The sequence below is a fragment of the Arachis hypogaea genome, chromosome 2 (genome assembly GCF_003086295.3).
Source record: "Arachis hypogaea cultivar Tifrunner chromosome 2, arahy.Tifrunner.gnm2.J5K5, whole genome shotgun sequence".
Classification (NCBI taxonomy): Eukaryota; Viridiplantae; Streptophyta; class Magnoliopsida; order Fabales; family Fabaceae; genus Arachis; species Arachis hypogaea.
In genome coordinates this window covers 83,060,916-83,083,522 of record NC_092037.1, presented here as the reverse complement: position 1 = coordinate 83,083,522, position 22,607 = coordinate 83,060,916, and the positions used below count along the sequence as shown (strand labels likewise).

Here is a 22,607-nt window from a genome sequence, read left to right as displayed (position 1 = left end):
TATTAATAGTGAACTAGTAACCTAGGGTATACAGAAATGAGTAAATGACATAAAAATCCACTTCTGGGTCCACTTAGTGTGTGCTTGGGCTGAGCATTGAAGCTTTCATGTGTAGAGACTTTTTCTGGAGTTAAACGCCAGCTTTTATGCCAGTTTGGGTGTTTAACTCCAATTTTTATGCCAGTTCCAGCGTTAAATGCTGGGAATTCTGAAGCTGATTTGCAACGCCAGTTTGGGCCATCAAATCTCGGGCAAAGTATGGACTATTATACATTGCTGGAAAGTCCAGGATGTCTACTTTCCAACGCCGTTGAGAGCGTGCCAATTGGGCTTCTGTAGCTCCAGAAAATCTACTTCGAGTGCAGGGAGGTCAGAATCCAACAGCATCTGCAGTCCTTTTCAACCTCTGAATCAGATTTTTGCTCAGGTCCTTCAATTTCAGCCAGAAAATACCTGAAATCATAGAAAAACACACAAAATCATAGTAAAGTCCAGAAAAGTGAATTTTAACTAAAAACTAATAAAAATTATACTAAAAACTAACTAGATTATACTAAAAACATACTAAAAACAATGTCAAAAAGCGTATAAATTATCCGCTCATCAGAAACAATTGGAGGAAGCCATAATTGTTGAAGAGGAAGAAGTGGTTGAGGACTTAGGAGATGTTGAAAGTCCATTGGAAGCTAAAGTTATAGAGCCCTCTAAGGTTGAAGAGGTTGATCAAGAGATGAATTCAATCATTGGAGAATTTTTATCTACTATTGAATCCTCTCCCATTGGACATGAGTTAGAGGTCAAAGAAGAATGTGCACAACCTCCGATACCTTTAGCAAGTAATGAAAAAAATTGGATCATAAGAAACCTACCAAGAGGTGGAGGTAAATCAAAAAGAGCACAAGGGAGTGGAGCTTGCAAGGCCGTTGGAAACAACCCTTCCTAAGTCACCATCCATCACAATATTCAAGTGGGTAAAATTCTTATCCCTAAGGTTCACTTTTTTGCATGAATATGGTTTGCTTGAGACGGATGGTCAACTTAGGGCTCTTTGTGTAATTAAGAGCAAGAGACAAATGGTTAGTGGTTGGAAATACAAACCTAGGTTCATTATGGTTGAGAGGTCAAAGTTGAATTGCAAAGGTTGGAGTCATGCTACATTGAATGGGTTTAGAAGGATAGCTTGGTGCCTAAAGGTGAATTCTAAGGTTATGCGACCCGAGTGGAACAATGATGATCAACTTGAAGACGGGTGTAGAAATAGGATTTGGGATCCGGGAATATATGAAGATCAACTTTGGGAACCCTTAGCTTCTGTGGAACTTCATCAAAGCTTGGAACTATTAATTTTGAATGTTGGAGCTTATTGGAAGTCCAAGCATTGGTGGAAGTTCAAAGATGAGTACAAGCACAAGACACCATGACAAGGAGCTTCCCAATTGTCTAACTTAAGGACAATAAATAAAAGTGCTAGGTAGGAGACACCCCACCATGGTAACATCTTTTCATTTTTTCTCTTTTATATATTGATGCACCACGATTTCGTGGCACATCTTGTGCTTAATTGAGTGGATTTTATCCACTCATCTCACACTTATTCATGTAAATTGCATGTCTTACATTTTCCTTCCTGATTTTGTGCTATGATTGAAAACATGCTTCTTTGACCTTAGATTTGCTAATTTTAATCTTCTCTTATTACCATTCGATACCTTGATATGTGTGTTGAGTGTTTTCAGAGATTACAGGGCAAGAATGGCGTAGAGGATGGAAAGGAAGCATGCAAAAGTGGAAGGAATACAAGAAGCTGAAGGAACTGCAAAGCTGTCAATCCTGACCTCTTCACACTCCATTGATCATAACATGAGCTATAGAGGTCCAAATAAAGCGGTTCCAGTTGCGTTGGAAAGCTAACGTCTGGGGCTTCGAAATGATATATAATTTGCTATAGTGGCCATGCATTTGGGAGACGTGAACGCGCACTTGATGCGCACGCGCACATTGGCAAAAAGTCCATCGGCGCCTGGTGCACGAAATTGTGATCACTACTTTTCACAAATCAATTAATCCCCGGTGATGAACCCAAAAACTTGGTGTTCAATACCATGGCATAAACACAACTTCGCACAACTAACCAGCAAGTGTACTGGGTCGTCCAAGTAATAAACCTTACGCGAGTAAGGGTCGATCCCACAGAGATTGTTGGTATGAAGCAAGCTATGGTCACCTTGTAAATCTCAGTCAGGCAAACTCAAATGGGTATGGTGATAAACGCATAAAACATAAAGATAAAGATAGAGATACTTATGTAATTCATTGGTAGGAACTTCAGATAAGCGTATGAAGATGCCTTCCCTTCCGTCTCTCTGCTTTCCTACTGTCTTCATCCAATCCTTCTTACTCCTTTCCATGGCAAGCTTAAGCAAGGGTTTCACCGTTGTCAGTGGCTACCTCCCATCCTCTCAGTGGAAATGTTCAATGCACCCTGTCACGGCACGGCTATCCATCTGTCGGTTCTCGATCAGGCCGGAATAGAATCCAGTGATTCTTTTGCGTCTGTCACTAACGCCCCGCCCTCAGGAGTTTGAAGCACGTCACAGTCATTCAATCATCGAATCCTACTCAGAATACCACAGACAAGGTTAGACCTTCCGGATTCTCTTGAATGCCGCCATCAGTTCTAGCCTATACCACGAAGACTCTGATCTCACGGAATGGCTGGCTCGTTTGTCAGGCGAGCACTCGGTTGTCAGGCGATCAACCATGCATCGTGTATCAGGAATCCAAGAGATATTCACCCAATCGAAGGTAGAACGGAGGTGGTTGTCAGTCACACGTTCATAGGTGAGAATGATGATGAGTGTCACGGGTCATCACATTCATCAAGTTGAAGAACAAGTGATATCTTAGAACAAGAACAAGCGGAATTGAATGGAAGAACAATAGTAATTGCATTAATGCTCGAGGTACAGCAGAGCTCCACACCTTAATCTATGGTGTGTAGAAACTCCACCGTTGAAAATACATAAGAACAAGAGTGATCATTGGCTTCGGTCCCAGAGAGGGAACCAGAAGAACCAAGATGAAAATACAATAGTATAATGTCCTACTTATAGAAAACTAGTAGCCTAGGGTGTACAGAGATGAGTAAATGACATAAAAATCCACTTCCGGGCCCACTTGGTGTGTGCTTGGGCTGAGCAATGAAGCATTTTTGTGTAGAGACTCCTCTTGGAGTTAAACGCCAGCTTTGGTGCCAGTTTGGGCGTTTAACTCCCATTCTTGTGCCAGTTCCGGCATTTAACGCTGGAATTCCTGAGGGTGACTTTGAACGCCGGTTTGGGCCATCAAATATTGGGCAAAGTATGGACTATCATATATTGGTGGAAAGCCCAGGATGTCTACTTTCCAACGCTGTTGAGAGCGCGCCAATTGGGCTTTTTTAGCTCCAGAAAATCCATTTCGAGTGCAGGGAGGTCAGAATCCAACAGCATCTACAGTCCTTTTTGGTCTCTGAATCAGATTTTTGCTCAGGTCCCTCAATTTCAGCCAGAAAATACCTGAAATCACAGAAAAACACAAAAACTCATAGTAAAGTCCAGAAAAGCGAATTTTAACTAAAAACTAATAAAAATATACTAAAAACCAACTAGATCATACCAAAAACATACTAAAAACAATGCCAAAAAGCGTACAAATTATCCGCTCATCACAACACCAAACTTAAATTGTTGCTTGTCCTCAAGCAACTGAAAATCAAATAAGATAAAAAGAAGAGAATATGCAATGAATTCCAAAAACATCTATGAAGATCAGTATTAATTAGATGAGCGGGGCTTTTAGCTTTTTGCCTCTGAATAGTTTTGGCATCTCACTCTATCCTTTGAAATTCAGAATGATTGGCTTCTTTAGGAACTCAGAATCCAGATAGTGTTATTGATTCTCCTAGTTAAGTATGATGTTCTTGAACATAGCTACTTATTGAGTCTTGGCTGTGGCCCAAAGCACTCTGTCTTCCAGTATTACCACCGGATACATACATGCCACAGACACATAATTGGGTGAACCTTTTCAGATTGTGACTCAGCTTTGCTAGAGTCCCCAATTAGAGGTGTCCAGGGTTCTTAAGCACACTCTTTTTGCCTTGGATCACAACTTTATTTCTTTCTTTTTCTCTATTTTTTTTCTCTATTTTTTTTTTGCTTTTTCTTGCTTCAAGAATCATTTTTATGATTTTTCAGATCCTCAGTAACATGTCTCCTTTTTCATCATTCTTTCAAGAGCCAACATTCATGAACCACAAATTCAAAAGACATATGCACTATTTAAGCATAAAGTCAGAAGACAAAAATATTGCCACCACATCAAAATAATTAAACTGTTATAAAATTCAAAATTCATGCAATTCTTTTTCTTTTTTCAATTAAGAACAATTTTTTATTTTTATTTAAGAAAGGTGATGGATTCATAGGACATTCATAACTTTAAGGCATAGACACTAAGACACTAATGATCACAAGACACAAGCATAGATAAACATAAGCACTAAAATTCGAAAAAAACAGAAAAATAAAGAACAAGGAAATTAAGGAACGGGTCCACCTTAGTGATGGCGGCTCTTTCTTCCTCTTGAAGGTCCTATGGAGTGCTTGAGCTCCTCAATGTCTCTTCCTTGTCTTTGTTGCTCCTCTCTCATGATTCTTTGATCTTCTCTAATTTCATGGAGGATGATGGAGTGTTCTTGATGCTCCACCATTTCTTAGTGATGGGCTTGTCCTCATCAATAGGGATGTCTCCCTCTATGTCAACTCCAACTGAATAACAGAGGTGACAAATGAGATGAGGAAAGGCTAACCTTGCCAAGGTAGAGGACTTGTCCGCCACCTTATAGAGTTCTTGAGCTATAACCTCATGAACTTCTATTTCTTCTCCAATCATGATGCTATGAATCATGATAGCCCGGTCTATAGTAACTTCGGACCGGTTGCTAGTGGGAATGATTGAGCGTTGAATAAACTCCAACCATCCTCTAGCCACGGGCTTGAGGTCATGCCTTCTCAATTGAACCGGCTTCCCTCTTGAATCTCTCTTCCATTGGGCGCCCTCTTCACATATGACTGTGAGGACTTGGTCCAACCTTTGATCAAAGTTGACCCTTCTAGTGTAAGGATGTTCATCTCCTTGCATCATGGGCAAATTGAATGCCAACCTTACACTTTCCGGACTAAAATCCAAGTATTTCCCCCAAACCATAGTAAGCCAATTCTTTGGATCCGGGTTCATACTTTGGTCATGGTTCTTGGTGATCCATGCATTGGCATAGAACTTTTGAACCATTAAGATTCTGACTTGTTGAATGGGGTTGGTAAGAACTTCCCAACCTCTTCTTCGGATCTCATGTCAGATCTCCGGATATTCACTCTTTTTGAGTGAAAAAGGGACCTCGGGGATCACCTTCTTCAAGGCCACAACTTCATAGAAGTGGTCTTGATGCACCCTTGAGATGAATCTCTCCATCTCCCATGACTCGGAGGTAGAAGCTTTTGCCTTCCCTTTCCTCTTTCTAGAGGTTTCTCCGGCCTTGGATGCCATAAATGGTTATGGAAAAACAAAAAGCAATGCTTTTACCACACCAAACTTAAAAGGTTTGCTCGTCCTCGAGCAAAAGAAGAAAGAAGAGAGTAGAAGAAGAAGAAATGAGGAAGAAGGGAATGGCTTTGTGGTTCGGCCAAAAAGGGGAAGAAGTGGTGTTTAGGTTGTGTGAAAATGAAGGAGGGAAGATGGGTTTATATAGGAGAGGGGAAGGGTGATGTTCGGCCAAGTGAGGGTGGGTTTGGGTGGGAAAGTGGTTTGAATTTGAATGGTGGGGTAGGTGGGGTTTTATGAAGGATGGATGTGAGTGGTGAAGAGAAAGATGGGATTTGATAGGTGAAGAGTTTTTGGGGAAGAGGTGGTGAGGTGATTGGTGAATGGGTGAAGAAGAGAGAGAGAGAGTGGTGGGGTAGGTGGGGATCCTGTGGGGTCCACAGATCCTGAGGTGTCAAGGAAAAGTCATCCCTGCACCAAATGGCAAGCAAAACTGCGTTTCTAGCCATTTCTGGCATTAAACGCCGGGCTGGTGCCCATTTCTGGCGTTTAACGCCAGCTTCTTGCCCTTTTCTGGTGTTTAACGCCAGTCTGGTGCCCCTTTCTGGCGTTAAACGCCCAGAATGGTGCCAGACTGGGCGTTAAATGCCCATCTGCTAACCTTACTGGCGTTTAAACGCCAGTAGGTGCGTTCTCCAGGGTGTGCTGTTTTTCTTTCTGTTTTTCATTCTGTTTTTCTTTTTTTCATTGATTTTGTGACTTCTCATGATCATCAACCTACAAAAAAAACATAAAATAACAAAAGAAAATAGTTAATTATAAAACATTGGGTTGCCTCCCAACAAGCGCTTCCTTAATGTCATTAGCTTGACAGAGGACTCTCATGGAGCCTCAGAAATGCTCAGAGCTATGTTGGAACCTCTCAACACCAAACTTAGAGTTTGAATGTGGGGGTTCAACACCAAACTTAGAAGTTGGTTGTGGCCTCCCAACACCAAACTTAGAGTTTGACTGTGGGGGCTCTGTTTGGCTCTGTTTTGAGGGAAGCTCTTCATGCTTCCTCTCCATGATGACAGAAGGATATCCTTGAGCCTTAAACACCAAGGATTCTTCATTCACTTGAATGATCAACTCTCCTCTATCAACATCAATCACAGCCTTTGCTGTGGCTAGGAAGGGTCTGCCAAGGATGAGGGATTCATCCATGCACTTCCCAGTCTCTAGGACTATGAAATCAGTAGGGATGTAATGGTCTTCAACCTTTACCAGAACATCCTCTACAAGTCCATAGGCTTGTTTTCTTGAGTTGTCTGCCATCTCTAGTGAGATTTTTGCAGCTTGCACCTCAAAGATCCCTAGCTTCTCCATTACAGAGAGAGGCATGAGGTTTACACTTGACCCTAAGTCACACAAGGCCTTCTTGAAGGTCATGGTGCCTATGGTACAAGGTATTGAAAACTTCCCAGGATCTTGTCTCTTTTGAGGTAATTTCTGCCTAGACAAGTCATCCAGTTCTTTGGTGAGCAAAGGGGGTTCATCCTCCCAAGTCTCATTTCCAAATAACTTGTCATTCAGCTTCATGATTGCTCCAAGGTATTTGGCAACTTGCTCTTCAGTGACATACTCATCCTCTTCAGAGGAAGAATACTCATCTGAGCTCATGAATGGCAGAAGTAAGTCCAATGGAATCTCTATGGTCTCATTTTGAGCCTCAGATTCCCATGGTCCCTCATTGGGAAACTCATTGGAGGCCAGTGGACGTCCATGGAGGTCTTCCTCAGTGGCGTTCACTGCCTCTCCTCCCTCCCAAAATTCGGCCATATTGATGGCCTTGCACTCTCCTTTTGGATTTTCTTCTGTATTGCTTGGGAGAGTACTAGGAGGGAGTTCAATAATTTTCTTGCTCAGCTGACCCACTTGTGCCTCCAAGTTTCTAATGGAGGACCTTGTTTCAGTCAAGAAACTTTGAGTGGTTTTGATTAGATCAGAGACCATGGTTGCTAAGTTAGAGTTATTCTGCTTAGAACTCTCTGTCTGTTGCTGAGAAGATGATGGAAAAGGTTTGCTATTGCTAAACCTGTTTCTTCCACCATTATTATTGTTGAAACCTTGTTGAGGTCTCTGTTGATCCTTCCATGAAAAATTTGGATGATTTCTCCATGAAGGATTATAGGTGTTTCCATAGGGTTCTCCCATGTAATTCACCTCTTCCATTGAAGGGTTCTCAGGATCATAAGCTTCTTCCTCAGATGAAGCTTCTTTAGTACTGCTTGGTGCATTTTGCATTCCAGACAGACTTTGAGAAATCATATTGACTTGTTGAGTCAATATTTTGTTCTGAGCCAATATGGCATTCAGAGTGTCAATCTCAAGAACTCCTTTCTTCTGACTAGTCCCATTGTTCACAGGATTTCTTTCAGAAGTGTACATGAATTGGTTATTTGCAACCATTTCAATCAGCTCTTGAGCTTCTGTAGGCGTCTTCTTCAGATGAAGAGAGCCTCCAGCAGAGCTATCCAAAGACATTTTGGATAGTTCAGAGAGACCATCATAGAAAATACCTTTGATGCTCCATTCAGAAAGCATATCAGATGGACACTTTCTGATTAATTGTTTGTATCTTTCCCAAGCTTCATAGAGGGATTCTCCTTCCTTCTGTCTGAAGGTTTGGACTTCCACTCTAAGCTTACTCAATTTTTGAGGTGGAAAGAACTTTGCCAAGAAGGCATTGACTAGCTTTTCCCAAGAGTCCAGGCTTTCTTTAGGTTGAGAGTCCAACCATGTTCTAGCTCTGTCTCTTACAGCAAAAGGGAATAGCATAAGCCTGTAGACCTCAGGGTCAACCCCATTAGTCTTGACAGTGTCACAGATTTGCAAGAACTCAGCTAAAAACTGATGAGGATCTTCCAATGGAAGTCCATGGAACTTGCAATTCTGTTGCGTTAGAGAAACTAATTGAGACTTAAGCTCAAAGTTGTTTGCTCCAATGGCAGGGATAGAGATGCTTCTCCCATAGAAGTCGGGAGTAGGTGCAGTAAAGTCACCCAGCACCTTCCTTGCATTGTTGGCATTGTTGTTGTTTTCGGCTGCCATGTGTTCTTCTTCTTTGAAGAATTCGGTTAGGTCCTCTACAGAGAATTGTGCCTTAGCTTCTCTTAGCTTTCTCTTCAAGGTCCTTTCAGGTTCAGGATCAGCCTCAACAAGAATGCCTTTGTCTCTGCTCCTGCTCATATGAAAGAGAAGAGAACAAGAAAATATGGAATCCTCTATGTCACAGTATAGAGATTCCTTGAGGTGTCAGAGGAAAAGAAAATGGAAGGCAGAAGTAGAAAATTCGAACTTATCAAGAAAGATGGAGTTCGAATTTTGCATTAAGGAATAGTGTTAGTCCATAAATAGAAAGATGTGAGAAGAAGGGAAGTGGTTTTCGAAAATTAAGTAAGAAATTTTGAAAACATTTTGAAAAACACTAATTAATTTTCGAAAACCAAGAGTGGGAAAGAGATCAAGTGATTTTTGAAAAAGATTTTGAAATTAGAAATTAAAAAGATTTGATTGAAAACTATTTTGAAAAAGATGTGGTTAAGAAGATATGATTGGTTTTTTAAAAAGATGTGATTGAGAAGATATGATTTGAAAAATATTTTAAAAAGATTTGATTTTAAAAAATAATGACTTGGCTATCAAGAAAAGATATGATCCAAACATTAAACCTTTCTCAACAGAAAAGGCAACATACTTGATATGTTGAATCAAATCATTAATTGATAGCAAGTGTCTTTGAAAAAGGAGAGAAATTGATTTTGAAAGCATATGATTGAAAAGATATGATTTGAAAAAGATTTGATTTTGAAAAACTTTGAAAACTTGAAAAAAATTGCATTGAAAACAGAATCTTCCCTCTTGTGCCATCCTGGCGTTAAACGCCCAGAATGGTGCACATTCTGGCGTTTAACGCCCAAAACTATACCCTTTTGGGCGTTAAACGCCCAACCAGGTACCCTGGCTGGCGTTTAAACGCCAGTCTGTCCTTCTTCACTGGGCGTTTTGAACGCCCAGCTTTTTCTGTATAATTCCTCTGCTGTATGTTCTAAATCTTTAATTCTCTGTATTATTGACTTGAAAAGACACAAATTAAAAATATTTTTGGATTTTTAATAATCAAAATGCAACTAAAATCAAATAATAATGCATGCAAGACACCAAACTTAGCAGTTTGTATACTACTGACACTATATGAGACACATAAACACTCAAGTCAAAAGAATTCAAAGATCAGAGTAAGAAATCATCAAGAATTACTTGAAGGTCCTTAAGACACATGAATGAATGCATGCAATTGACACCAAACTTAAAATGAAACACTAGACTCAAACAAGAAACATTTTTTTTTGGATTTTATGATTTTGTAAAAATTTTTTGTGCTTTTTCGAAAATAAAGTGGAAAAAAGTATCAAAATTCTTAATGAGAATTCCAGGAATCATGCAATGTTTAGTCTAAGACTCCGGTCCAGGAATTAGACATGGCTTCACAGCCAGCCAAGCTTTCAAAGAAAGCTTCGGTCCAAAATACTAGACATGGCCAATGGCCAGCCAAGCCTTAGCAGATCACTGCTCCAACAGCAAGATTGATAGAAATCAACAAGCTCTTGTGATGATAGGTTGAAACCTCGGTCCAATGAAATTAGACATAGCCTCTCAGCCAGCCAGACTTCAACAAATCATCATGAAACTCTAGAATTCATCTTCAAGAACTCTGAAAAAAAATACCTAATCTAAGCAACAAGATGAACCGTCAGTTGTCCAAATTCAACAATCCCCGGCAACGGCGCCAAAAACTTGGTGCACGAAATTGTGATCACTACTTTTCACAAATCAATTAATCCCTGGTGATGAACCCAAAAACTTGGTGTTCAATACCATGGCATAAACACAACTTCGCACAACTAACCAGCAAGTGTACTGGGTCATCCAAGTAATAAACCTTACGCGAGTAAGGGTCGATCCCACAGAGATTGTTGGTATGAAGCAAGCTATGGTCACCTTGTAAATCTCAGTCAGGCAAACTCAAATGGGTATGGTGATAAACGCATAAAACATAAAGATAAAGATAGAGATACTTATGTAATTCATTGGTAGGAACTTCAGATAAGCGTATGAAGATGTCTTCCCTTCCGTCTCTCTGCTTTCCTACTGTCTTCATCCAATCCTTCTTACTCCTTTCCATGGCAAGCTTAAGCAAGGGTTTCACCGTTGTCAGTGGCTACCTCCCATCCTCTCAGTGGAAATGTTCAACGCACCCTGTCACGGCACGGCTATCCATCTGTCGGTTCTCGATCAGGCCGGAATAGAATCCAGTGATTCTTTTGCGTCTGTCACTAACGCCCCGCCCTCAGGAGTTTGAAGTACGTCACAGTCATTCAATCATTGAATCCTACTCAGAATACCACAGACAAGGTTAGACCTTCCGGATTCTCTTGAATGCCGCCATCAGTTCTAGCCTATACCACGAAGACTCTGATCTCACGGAATGGCTGGCTCGTTTGTCAGGCGAGCACTCGGTTGTCAGGCGATCAACCATGCATCGTGTATCAGGAATCCAAGAGATATTCACCCAATCAAAGGTAGAGCGGAGGTGGTTGTCAGTCACACGTTCATAGGTGAGAATGATGATGAGTGTCACGGGTCATCACATTCATCAAGTTGAAGAACAAGTGATATCTTAGAACAAGAACAAGCGGAATTGAATGGAAGAACAATAGTAATTGCATTAATGCTCGAGGTACAGCAGAGCTCCACACCTTAATCTATGGTGTGTAGAAACTCCACCGTTGAAAATACATAAGAACAAGAGTGATCATTGGCTTCGGTCCCAGAGAGGGAACCAGAAGAACCAAGATGAAAATACAATAGTATAATGTCCTACTTATAGAAAACTAGTAGCCTAGGGTGTACAGAGATGAGTAAATGACATAAAAATCCACTTCCGGGCCCACTTGGTGTGTGCTTGGGCTGAGCAATGAAGCATTTTCGTGTAGAGACTCCTCTTGGAGTTAAACGCCAGTTTTGGTGCCAGTTTAGGCGTTTAACTCCCATTCTTGTGCCAGTTCCGGCGTTTAACGCTGGAATTCCTGAGGGTGACTTTGAACGCCGGTTTGGGCCATCAAATCTTGGGCAAAGTATGGACTATCATATATTGGTGGAAAGCCCAGGATGTCTACTTTCCAACGCTGTTGAGAGCGCGCCAATTGGGCTTCTGTAGCTCCAGAAAATCCACTTCGAGTGCAGGGAGGTCAGAATCCAACAGCATCTATAGTCCTTTTTGGTCTCTGAATCAGATTTTTGCTCAGGTCCCTCAATTTTAGCCAGAAAATACCTGAAATCACAGAAAAACACACAAACTCATAGTAAAGTCCAGAAAAGTGAATTTTAACTAAAAACTAATAAAAATATACTAAAAACCAACTAGATCATACCAAAAACATACTAAAAACAATGCCAAAAAGCGTACAAATTATCCGCTCATCAGCGCCCACGCGCACCTGGCGCATACTCCCGACATGCTCGATGTACTGCAACTGCAGAAATCGCTGGGGGCAATTTCTGAGCTGTTTTTGACCCAGTTTTTGGCCTAAAAAATATAAATTAGAGGCTATAGAGTGGGAGAATCAATTCATTCGTCACACAACTTATTATTCACAATTTTAGGTTTTAGATGTAGTTTCTAGAGAGAGAGGCTCTCTCCTCTCTGTAAGTTTCAATTTAGGATTTCTCTTCTACTCTTATTGATTACTCATTGTTATTACTTTAGTTTGTGAACTTTTGATGTTAGATTCAATTTCCCTATTAATGCAATTGATTGTTTGGATTTTATTCTCTTGTTGCTTTTCTATGCTTTTGTGTTGTGCCTTCCAAGTGTTTGATAAAATGCTTGGGAGGGTTCTAGAGTAGATTTTTCTCCTTTTGGCTTGGTTGAGTAATTGGTTACACTTGAGTTATCAAACTCCTTTGTTGATGGATAATTATTATGTTTGCTAGTTTATTTGAATTCCACTAACTCTAGTCTCTCCAAAAGAGTTGACTAGGACTCGAGGAAATCAAATTGATTTATCCACTTGACATACCTTCATAGTTAGAGGTTGACCAAGTGGGAGCAACGAACAATTCTCATCACAATTGATAAGGATAACTAGGATAGGATATTGATGAGCGGATAATTTGTACGCTTTTTGGCATTGTTTTTAGTATGTTTTAGTTAGTTTTTATTATATTTTTATTAGTTTTTAGTTAAAATTCACTTTTCTGGACTTTACTATGAGTTTGTGTGTTTTTCTATGATTTCAGGTATTTTCTGGCTGAAATTGAGGGACCTGAGCAAAAATCTGATTCAGAGGCTGAAAAGGACTGCAGATGCTGTTGGATTCTGACCTCCCTGCACTCGAAGTGGATTTTCTAGAGCTACAAATACCCAATTGGCGTGCTCTCATCTGCGTTGAAAAGTAGATATCCTGGGCTTTCCAGCAATGTATAATAATTCATACTTTGCTCGAGATTTGATGGCCCAAACAGGCGTTCCAAGTCAGCTCAAGAATTCTTGCGTAAAACGCCGAAACTGGCACAAGAATGGGAGTTAAACACCCAAACTGGCACAATAGCTGGCGTTTAACTCCAAGAAGAGTCTCTACACAAAAATGCTTCAATGCTCAGCCCAAGCACACACCAAGTGGGCCCGGAAGTGGATTTTTATGTCATTTACTCATTTCTGTAAACCCTAACTACTAGTTCTCTATAAGTAGGACCTTTTGCTATTGTATTAGAGGTCTTTTGATCACTTGAATCTTTTGATCATGTTTTTATGATTGAACCCTCTTTGGGAGGCTGGCCATTCGGCCATGCCTAGACATTGTTCTTATGTATTTTCAACGGTGGAGTTTCTACACACCATAGATTAAGGTGTGGAGCTCTGCTGTACCTCGAGTATTAATGCAATTACTATTGTTCTTCTATTCAATTCAGCTTATTCTTGTTCTAAGATATTCATTCGCACCCAAGAACATGATGAATGTGATGATTATGTGATGCTCATCATCATTCTCACTTATGAACGCGTGCCTGACAACCACTTCCGTTCTACAAGTAAACAAGGCTTGAATGTTTATCTCTTGGATTTCTTAATCGGAATCTTCGTGGTATAAGCTAGAATTGATGGCGGCATTCGAGAGAATCCGGAAGGTCTAAACCTTGTCTGTGGTATTCTGAGTAGGATTCAAGGATTGAATGACTGTGAGGAGCTTCAAACTCGCGATTGTGGGGCGTTAGTGACAGACGCAAAAGAATCACTGGATTCTATTCCGACATGATCGAGAACCGACAGCTGAATAGCCGTGCTGTGACAGAGCGCGTTGAACATTTTCACTGAGAGGATGGGAGGTAGCCATTAAAAACGGTGAAACCCTACATACAACTTGCCATGGAAAGGAGTAAGAAAGATTGGATGAAGACAGTAGGAAAGCAGAGAGACGGAAGGGACAAAGCATCTCCATACACTTATATGAAATTCTCACCAATGAATTACATAAGTATCTCTATCTTTATTTTATGTTTTATTCATAAATCATTCATAACCATTTGAATCTGGCTGACTGAGATTTACAAGATGACCATAGCTTGCTTCATACCAACAATCTCCATGGGATCGACCCTTACTCGTGTAAGGTTTATTACTTGGACGACCCAGTGCACTTGCTGGTTAGTTGTGCGAAGTTGTGATAAAGAATTGAGATTGCAATTGAGCGTACCATGTTGATGGCGCCATTGATGATCACAATTTCGTGCACCAAGTTTTTGGCGCCGTTGCCGAGGATTGTTCGAGTTTGGACAACTGACGGTTCATCTTGTTGCTTAGATTAGGTATTTTTCAGAATTTTTAAGAATGAATTCTAGTGTTTCAAGGTGATGTTCTTATCATCACCAAAGCTGATTGATCTTCATCAATTTAGCTCTTGAATGCAATGTCCTGCTGAAGCTTGGCTAGCCATGTCTAATTCCTTTAGACTGAAGCTTTAGACTAACATTGCATGATTCCTGGAATTCTTATTAAAAATTTTGAATCTCTTTATTTTCTGCTCCATATAATTTTCAAAAAAAAAACAAAAAATTGCAAAATCATAAAAACCAAAAATATTTCTTGTTTGAGTCTAGTGTCTTATTTTAAGTTTGGTGTCAATTGCATGTTTCTGTTCTTCTTGCATTAATCATGTGTCTTCATTGATCTTTAAGTTGTTCTTGATGATTTCATTTCTCTGATCTTTAAATTCTCTTGTTTTGTGTGTTTTATTGTTTCTCATATGCATTCTCAATTTGTTAGTGTCAGTAGTATACAAACTTCTAAGTTTGGTGTCTTGCATGCATTGTTTATTTGATTTTAGTTGCATTTTGATTTTTTCTCATCATTAAAAATCCAAAAAAAAATTTAATTTGTGTCTTTTCAAGTTAATAATACAGAGAATTGAAGATTCAGAACATACAGCAGAGGAATTACACAGAAAAAGCTAGGCGTTCAAAACGCCCAGTGAGGAAGGAAAACTGGCGTTTAAACGCCAGCCAGGACACCTGGCTGGGCGTTTAACTCCCAAAAGGGTGGCATTTTGGGCGTTAAATGCCAGAATGGATAACATTCTGGGCGTTTAACGCCAGGATGGCACAAGAGGGAAGATTTTGTTTTTAATGCAAATTTTTTTCAAGTTTTCATAATTTTTCAAAATCAAATCTTTTTCAAATCATATCTTTTCAATCATATATTTTCAAAATCAATTTCTTTCCATTTTCAAAAAAATACTTGCTAACAATTAATGATTTGATTCAACATTCCAAGTATGTTGCCTTTTCTATTGAGAAAGGTTTAATGTTTGAATCATATCTTTTCTTGTTAGCCAAGTCCTTGATTTTAAAAATCAAATCTTTTTAAACTGTTTTTCAAATCATATCTTTTCAATCAAATCTTTTTAAAACCATAATTTTTCAATCATATCTTTTTAATCACATCTTTTTCAAAATAAGTTTTCAATCATATCTTTTTTATTTCTAATTTCAAAATCTTTTTCAAAAATCACATAATTTCTTTCCCACTCTTAGTTTTCGAAAATCATCAATCAATTTTCAAAATATTTTTTTTAAATCTTTTTAATTTATTTCTTCCCCTCTTCTCACATCCTTCTATTTATGGACTAACATGTACAATTCGAACTCTATCTTTCTAAGTTCGAATTCTTCTACCTCTTCCTTCTATTTTTCTTTTCCTCTGACACCTCAAGGAATCTCTATACTGTGACATAGAGGATTCCATATTTTCTTGTTCTCTTCTCTTTTATATGAGCAGAAGCAAAGACAACTCTCTGTAGAAAGAACTTTGAAGCGAAAGCTAAGAGAAGCTAAAGCACAACTCTCTGTAGAGGACCTAACAGAATTCTTCAAAGAAGAAGACATGGCAGCCGAAAACAACAACAATGCCAACAATGCAAGGAAGGTGCTGAGTGATTTTACTGCACCTACTCCCGACTTCTATGGGAGAAGCATCTCTATCCCTACTATTAGAGCAAACAACTTTGAGCTTAAACCTCAATTAGTTTCTCTAATGCAACAGAATTGCAAGTTCCATGGACTTCCATTGGAAGATCCTCATCAGTTTTTAGCTGAATTCTTGCAAATCTGTGACACTGTTAAGACCAATGGGGTTGACCCTGAGGTCTACAGACTTATGCTATTCCCTTTCACTGTAAGAGACAGAGCTAGGAAATGGTTGGACTCACAACCTAAAGAAAGCCTGAACTCTTGGGAAAAGCTAGTCAATGCCTTCTTGGCAAAGTTCTTTCCACCTCAAAAATTGAGTAAGCTTAGAGTGGAAGTCCAAACCTTCAGACAGAAGGAAGGAGAATCCCTCTATAAAACTTAGGAAAGATACAAACAATTGATCAGAAAGTGTCCTTCTGACATGCTTTCTGAATGGAGCATCATAGGTATCTTCTATGATGGTCTGTCTGAACTGTCCAAGATGTCATTGGATAGCTCTGCTGGAGGATCTCTTCATCTGAAGAAGACGCCTGCAGAAGCTCAAGAACTGATTGAAATGGTTACAAATAACCAATTCATGTACACTTTTGAAAGGAACCCTATAAACAATGTGACGAATCAGAAGAAAGGAGTTCTTGAGATTGATACTCTGAATGCCATATTGGCTCAGAACAAAATTTTGACTCAGCAAGTCAATATGATTTCTCAAAGTCTGTCTGGAATGCAAGCTGCACCAGGCAGTACTAAGGACGCTTCATCTAAAGAAGAAGCTTATGATCCTGAGAACCCTTCAATGGAAGAGGTGAATTATATGGGAGAACCCTATGGAAACACCTATAATCCTTCATGGAGAAATCATCCAAATCTCTCATGGAAGGATCAACAGAGACCTCAACAAGGTTTCAACAACAATAATGGTGGAAGAAATAGGTTTAGCAATGGCAAGCCTTTTCCATCATCTTCTCAGCAACAGATAGAGAATTCTAAGCAGAGCCACTCTGACTTAGCAACCATGGTCTCTGATCTAATCAAAACCACTCAAAGTTTCATGACTGAAACAAGGTCCTCCATTAGAAACTTGGAGGCACAAGTGGGTCAGCTGAGTAAGAAAGTTACTGAACTCCCTCCTGGTACTCTTCCAAGCAATACAGAAGAGAATCCAAAAGGAGAGTGTAAGGCCATAAACATGGCTGAATTTGGAGAGGAGGAAGAGGCAGTGAGCGCCACTGAGGAAGACCTCAATGGACGTCCACTGGCCTCCAATGAGTTCCCTAATGAGGAACCATGAGAATCTGAGGCTCACACTGAGACCATGGAGATTTCATTGGATTTACTTCTGCCATTCATGAGCTCTGATGAGTATTCTTCCTCTGAAGAGAATGAAGATGTCACTAAAGAGCAAGTTGCTAAGTACCTTGGAGCAATCATGAAGCTAAATGACAAGTTATTTGGTAATGAGACTTGGGAGGATGAACCCCCTTTGCTCACCAAAGAACTGGATGACTTGTCTAGGCAGAGATTATCTCAAAAGAGACAGGACCCTGGGAAGTTCTCAATACCTTGTACAGTAGGCACCATGACCTTCAAGAAGGCTCTATGTGACCTAGGGTCAAGCATAAACCTCATGCCTCTCTTTGTAATGGAGAAGCTAGGGATCTTTGAGGTACAAGCTGCAAGAATCTCACTAGAGATGGCAGACAATTCAAGAAAACAAGCTTATGGACTGGTAGAGGATGTTCTGGTAAAAGTTGAAGACCATTACATCCCTGCTGATTTCATAGTCCTAGAGACTGGGAAGTGCATGGATGAATCCATCATCCTTGGCAGACCCTTCCTAGCCACAACAAAGGCCATAATTGATGTTGACAGAGGAGAATTGATCATTCAAGTGAATGAAGAATCCTTTGTGTTTAAGGCTCAAGGATATCCCTCTGTAACCATGGAGAGGAAGCATGAAGAGCTTCTCTCAAAATAGAGTCAAACAGAGCCCCCACAGTCAAACTCTAAGTTTGGTGTTGGAAAGCCACAACCAAATTCTAAGTTTGGTGTTGAACCCCCACATTCAAACTCTAAGTTTGGTGTTGGGAGGTTTCAACATTGCTCTGAGTATCTGTGAGGCTCCATGAGAGCCCACTGTCAAGCTACTGACATTAAAGAAGCGTTTGTTGGGAGGCAACCCAATGTTATATTTATCTAATTTTCCTTTGTTATTTTATGTTTTCTATAGGTTGATGATCATGGGAAGTCACAAAATCAATTGAAAAAGTAGAAACAAAATAAAAAACAGAAAGAAAAATAGCACACCCTGGAGGAGAAACTTGCTGGCGTTTAAACGCTAGTAAGGGCAGCAAATGGGCATTTAACGCCCAGTCTAGCACCATTCTGGGCGTTTAACGCCAGAAAAGGGGCACCAAACTGGCGTTAAACACCAGGAAAGGGCAAGAAGCTGGCGTTAAACGCCAGAAATGGGCACCAGCCCGGCGTTTAACGCCAGAATTGGAATAAAGAGAATTTTTGCTCGCCACTTGGTGCAGGGATGAATTTTCCTTGACACCTCAGGATCTGTGGACCCGACAGGATCCCCACCTATCCCACCACTCTCTCCCCTCTTCACTTCTTCATTTTCACACAACCGAAGCACTACTTCTCCCCTTTGGCCGAACCACAAAGCCTCCTCCATCTCCTCTATTTCTTCTTCTTCTACTCTCTTCTTTCTTCTTTTGCTCGAGGATGAGCAAACCTTCTAAGTTTGGTGTGGTAAAAGCATTGCTTTTTATTTTTCCATAACCATTTATGGAATCTAAGGCCGGAGAAACCTCTAGAAAGAGGAAAGGGAAGGCAAAAGCTTCCACCTCCGAGTCATGGGAGATGGAAAGATTCATCTCAAGGGTGCATCAAGACCACTTCTATGAAGTTGTGGCCACAAAGAAGGTGATCCTCGAGGTCCCTTTCAAACTCAAAAAGGGTCAACTTTGATCAAAGGTTGGACCAAGTCCTCATAGACCTTTGTGAAGAGGGCGCTCAATGGAAGAGAGATTCAAGAGGGAAGCCGGTTCAAAGAAGGCATGACCTCAAGCCCATCACCAAGAAAAGGTTGGAGCAAATAAGAGAACCTCATCAAGAGCATGAGGAAATTCCTCATGATGAAATCCCTGAGATGCCTCAAGGGATGTACTTTCCTCCACAAAACTATTGGGAGCAAATCAACACCTCCCTAAGAGAATTGAGTTCCAACATGGGACAACTAAGGGTGGAGCAACAAGAACATTCCATTCTCCTCCATGAAATTAAAGAAGATCAAAGAGTCATGAGAGAGGAGAAACAAAGGCAAGGAAGAGAAATTGAGGAGCTCAAGCACTCCATAAGATCTTCAAGAGGAAGAACAAGCCGCCATCACTAAGGTGGACCCGTTCTTTAATCTCCTTGTTCTTTAATTTCTTGTTTTTCGAATTTTTATGCCTATGTTTATCTATGTTTGTGTCTTATGATCATTAGTGTCTTAGTGTCTATGCCTTAAAGTTATGAATGTCCTATGAATCCATCACCTTTCTTAAATGAAAAAAATGTTCTTAATTGGAAAAGAGAAGAATTGCATGAATTTTGAATTTTATAACAGATTAATTATTTTAATGTGGTGGCAACACTTTGACTTCTGAATGTATGCTTGAACAGTGCATATGTCTTTTGAATTTGTTGTTCATGAATGTGGGCTCTTGAAAGAATGATGAAAAAGGAGACATGTTACTGAGGATCTGAAAAACCATAAAAATAATTCTTGAAGCAAGAAAAAGCATTGAATTCAAAAAAAAAGAGAAAAAAGGGGAAAGAAAAAAGAAAAAAATAAAGTTGTGATCCAAGAAAAAAAGAGTGTGCTTAAGACCCCTGGACACCTCTAATTGGGAACTCTAGCAAAGCTGAGTCACAATCTGAAAAGGTTCACCCAGTTATGTGTCTGTGGCATGTATGTATCCGGTGGTAATACTGGAAAACAGAGTGCTTTGGGCCATAGCCAAGACTCATAAAGTAGCTATGTTCAAGAATAATCATACTTAACTAGGAGAATCAATAACACTATCTGGATTCTGAGTTCCTATAGAAGCCCATCATTCTGAATTTCAAAGGATAAAGTGAGATGCCAAAACTGTTCAGAGGCAAAAAGCTAAAAGCCCCACTCATCTAATTAATACTGATCTTCATAGATGTTTTTGGAATTCATTGCATATTCTCTTCTTTTTATCTTATTTGATCTTCAGTTGCTTGGGGACAAGCAATAATTTAAGTTTGGTGTTGTGATGAGCGGATAATTTGTACGCTTTTTGGCATTATTTTTAGTATGTTTTTAGTATGTTTTAGTTAGTTTTTAGTTAAAATTCACTTTTCTGGACTTCACTACGAGTTTGTGTGTTTTTCTGTGATTTCAAGTATTTTCTGGCTGAAATTGAGGGACCTGAGCAAAAATCTGATTCAGAGGCTGAAAAGGACTGCAGATGCTGTTGGATTCTGACCTCCCTGCACTCGAAGTGAATTTTCTGGAGCTACAGAAGCCCAATTGGCGCGCTCTTATCTGCGTTGGAAAGTAGACATCCTGGGCTTTCCAGCAATATATAATAGTCCATACTTTGCTTGAGATTTGATGGCCCAAACAGGCGTTCCAAGTCAGCTCAAGAATTCTTGCGTAAAACGCCGGAACTGGCACAAGAATGGGAGTTAAACGCCCAAACTGGCACAAAAGCTGGCGTTTAACTCCAAGAAGAGTCTCTACACGAAAATGCTTCAATGCTCAGCCCAAGCATACACCAAGTGGTCCAGGAAGTGGATTTTTATGTCATTTACTCATTTCTGTAAACCCTAGCTACTAGTTCTCTATAAGTAGGACCTTTTGCTATTGTATTAGAGGTCTTTTGATCACTTGAATATTTTGATCATGTTTTTATGATTGAACCCTCTTTGGGAAGCTGGCCATTCGGCCATGCCTAGACCTTGTTCTTATGTATTTTCAACGGTGGAGTTTCTACACACCACAGATTAAGGTGTGGAGCTCTGCTGTACCTCGAGTATTAATGCAATTACTATTGTTCTTCTATTCAATTCAGCTTATTCTTGTTCTAAGATATTCATTCGCACCCAAGAACATGATGAATGTGATGATTATGTGACGCTCATCATCATTCTCACTTATGAACGCGTGCCTGACAACCACTTCCGTTCTACAAGCAAACAAGGCTTGAATGTTTATCTCTTGGATTTCTTAATCGGAATCTTCGTGGTATAAGCTAGAATTGATGGCGGCATTCAAGAGAATCCGGAAGGTCTAAACCTTGTCTGTGGTATTCTGAGTAGGATTCAAGGATTGAATGACTGTGACGAGCTTCAAACTCGCGATTGTGGGGCATTAGTGACAGACGCAAAAGAATCATTGGATTCTAATCCGACATGATCGAGAACCAACAGCTGAATAGCCATGCTGTGACAGAGTGCGTTGAACATTTTTACTGAGAGGATGGGAGGTAGCCATTGACAATGGTAAAACCCTGCATACAGCTTGCCATGGAAAGGAGTAAGAAGGATTGGATGAAGACAGTAGGAAAGCAGAGAGACGGAAGGGACAAAGCATCTCCATACACTTATCTGAAATTCTCACCAATGAATTACATAAGTATCTCTATCTTTATTTTATGTTTTATTCATAAATCATTCATAACCATTTCAATCTGCCTGATTGAGATTTACAAGATGACCATAGCTTGCTTCATACCAACAATCTCCGTGGGATCGACCCTTACTCGCGTAAGGTTTATTACTTGGACGACCCAGTGCACTTGCTGGTTAGTTGTGCGAAGTTGTGATAAAGAATTGAGATTGCAATTGAGCATACCATGTTGATGGCGCCATTGATGATCACAATTTCGTGCACCAGATATCCAGTTCTCATACCTTGCAAGAGCTTTTCTAGTTATTAGTCTACTTCTTTTACCATTTACTTTCCTTGATCCTTATTTCAAAAACTCCAAAAGCACACTTTTCCACAACCAATTATAAGCACACTTCCCTGCAATTCCTTGAGAGACGATCCAAGGTTTAAATGCATCGGTTATCAATTTTATTAGGAATTTGTTACTTGTGACAACCAAGATTTTGTACGAAATGATTCTTGTTGGTTTAGAAGCTATACTTTCAACGAGAACTTATTTGTGAAATTCTAGACCACGCAAAAATCCGTTCGTCATATATATTTGTAAATAAGTTTAATTTCATGTTTAGTTTAGTTTGATAAGTTTATTTGGTAGTCTAGTGTCTTGAATAAGATTTGGTGATGTTTAGATGGCTGTTTGAATGTTTGGAATGCTTAGTTTGGTACTAGAACTTGAAAAATTTTGAAAAACAAAGCACCCAGCCACGCGTACGCATGACCCTAAGATTCCAACCACCGACGCGTACGCGTGACTCAAGCGTAT

General features: G+C 39.9%; 1 non-coding gene across 1 annotated transcript; it reads left to right on the top strand.

Moving 5' to 3' along the window:
* Window positions 1-8,163: 8,163 nt before the first annotated feature.
* Window positions 8,164-8,271, top strand: LOC112763040 (small nucleolar RNA R71). The gene has a single exon (XR_003182809.1). It is a non-coding gene; the product is annotated as a small nucleolar RNA R71 (small nucleolar RNA).
* The last annotated feature ends 14,336 nt before the right edge of the window (window positions 8,272-22,607 follow it).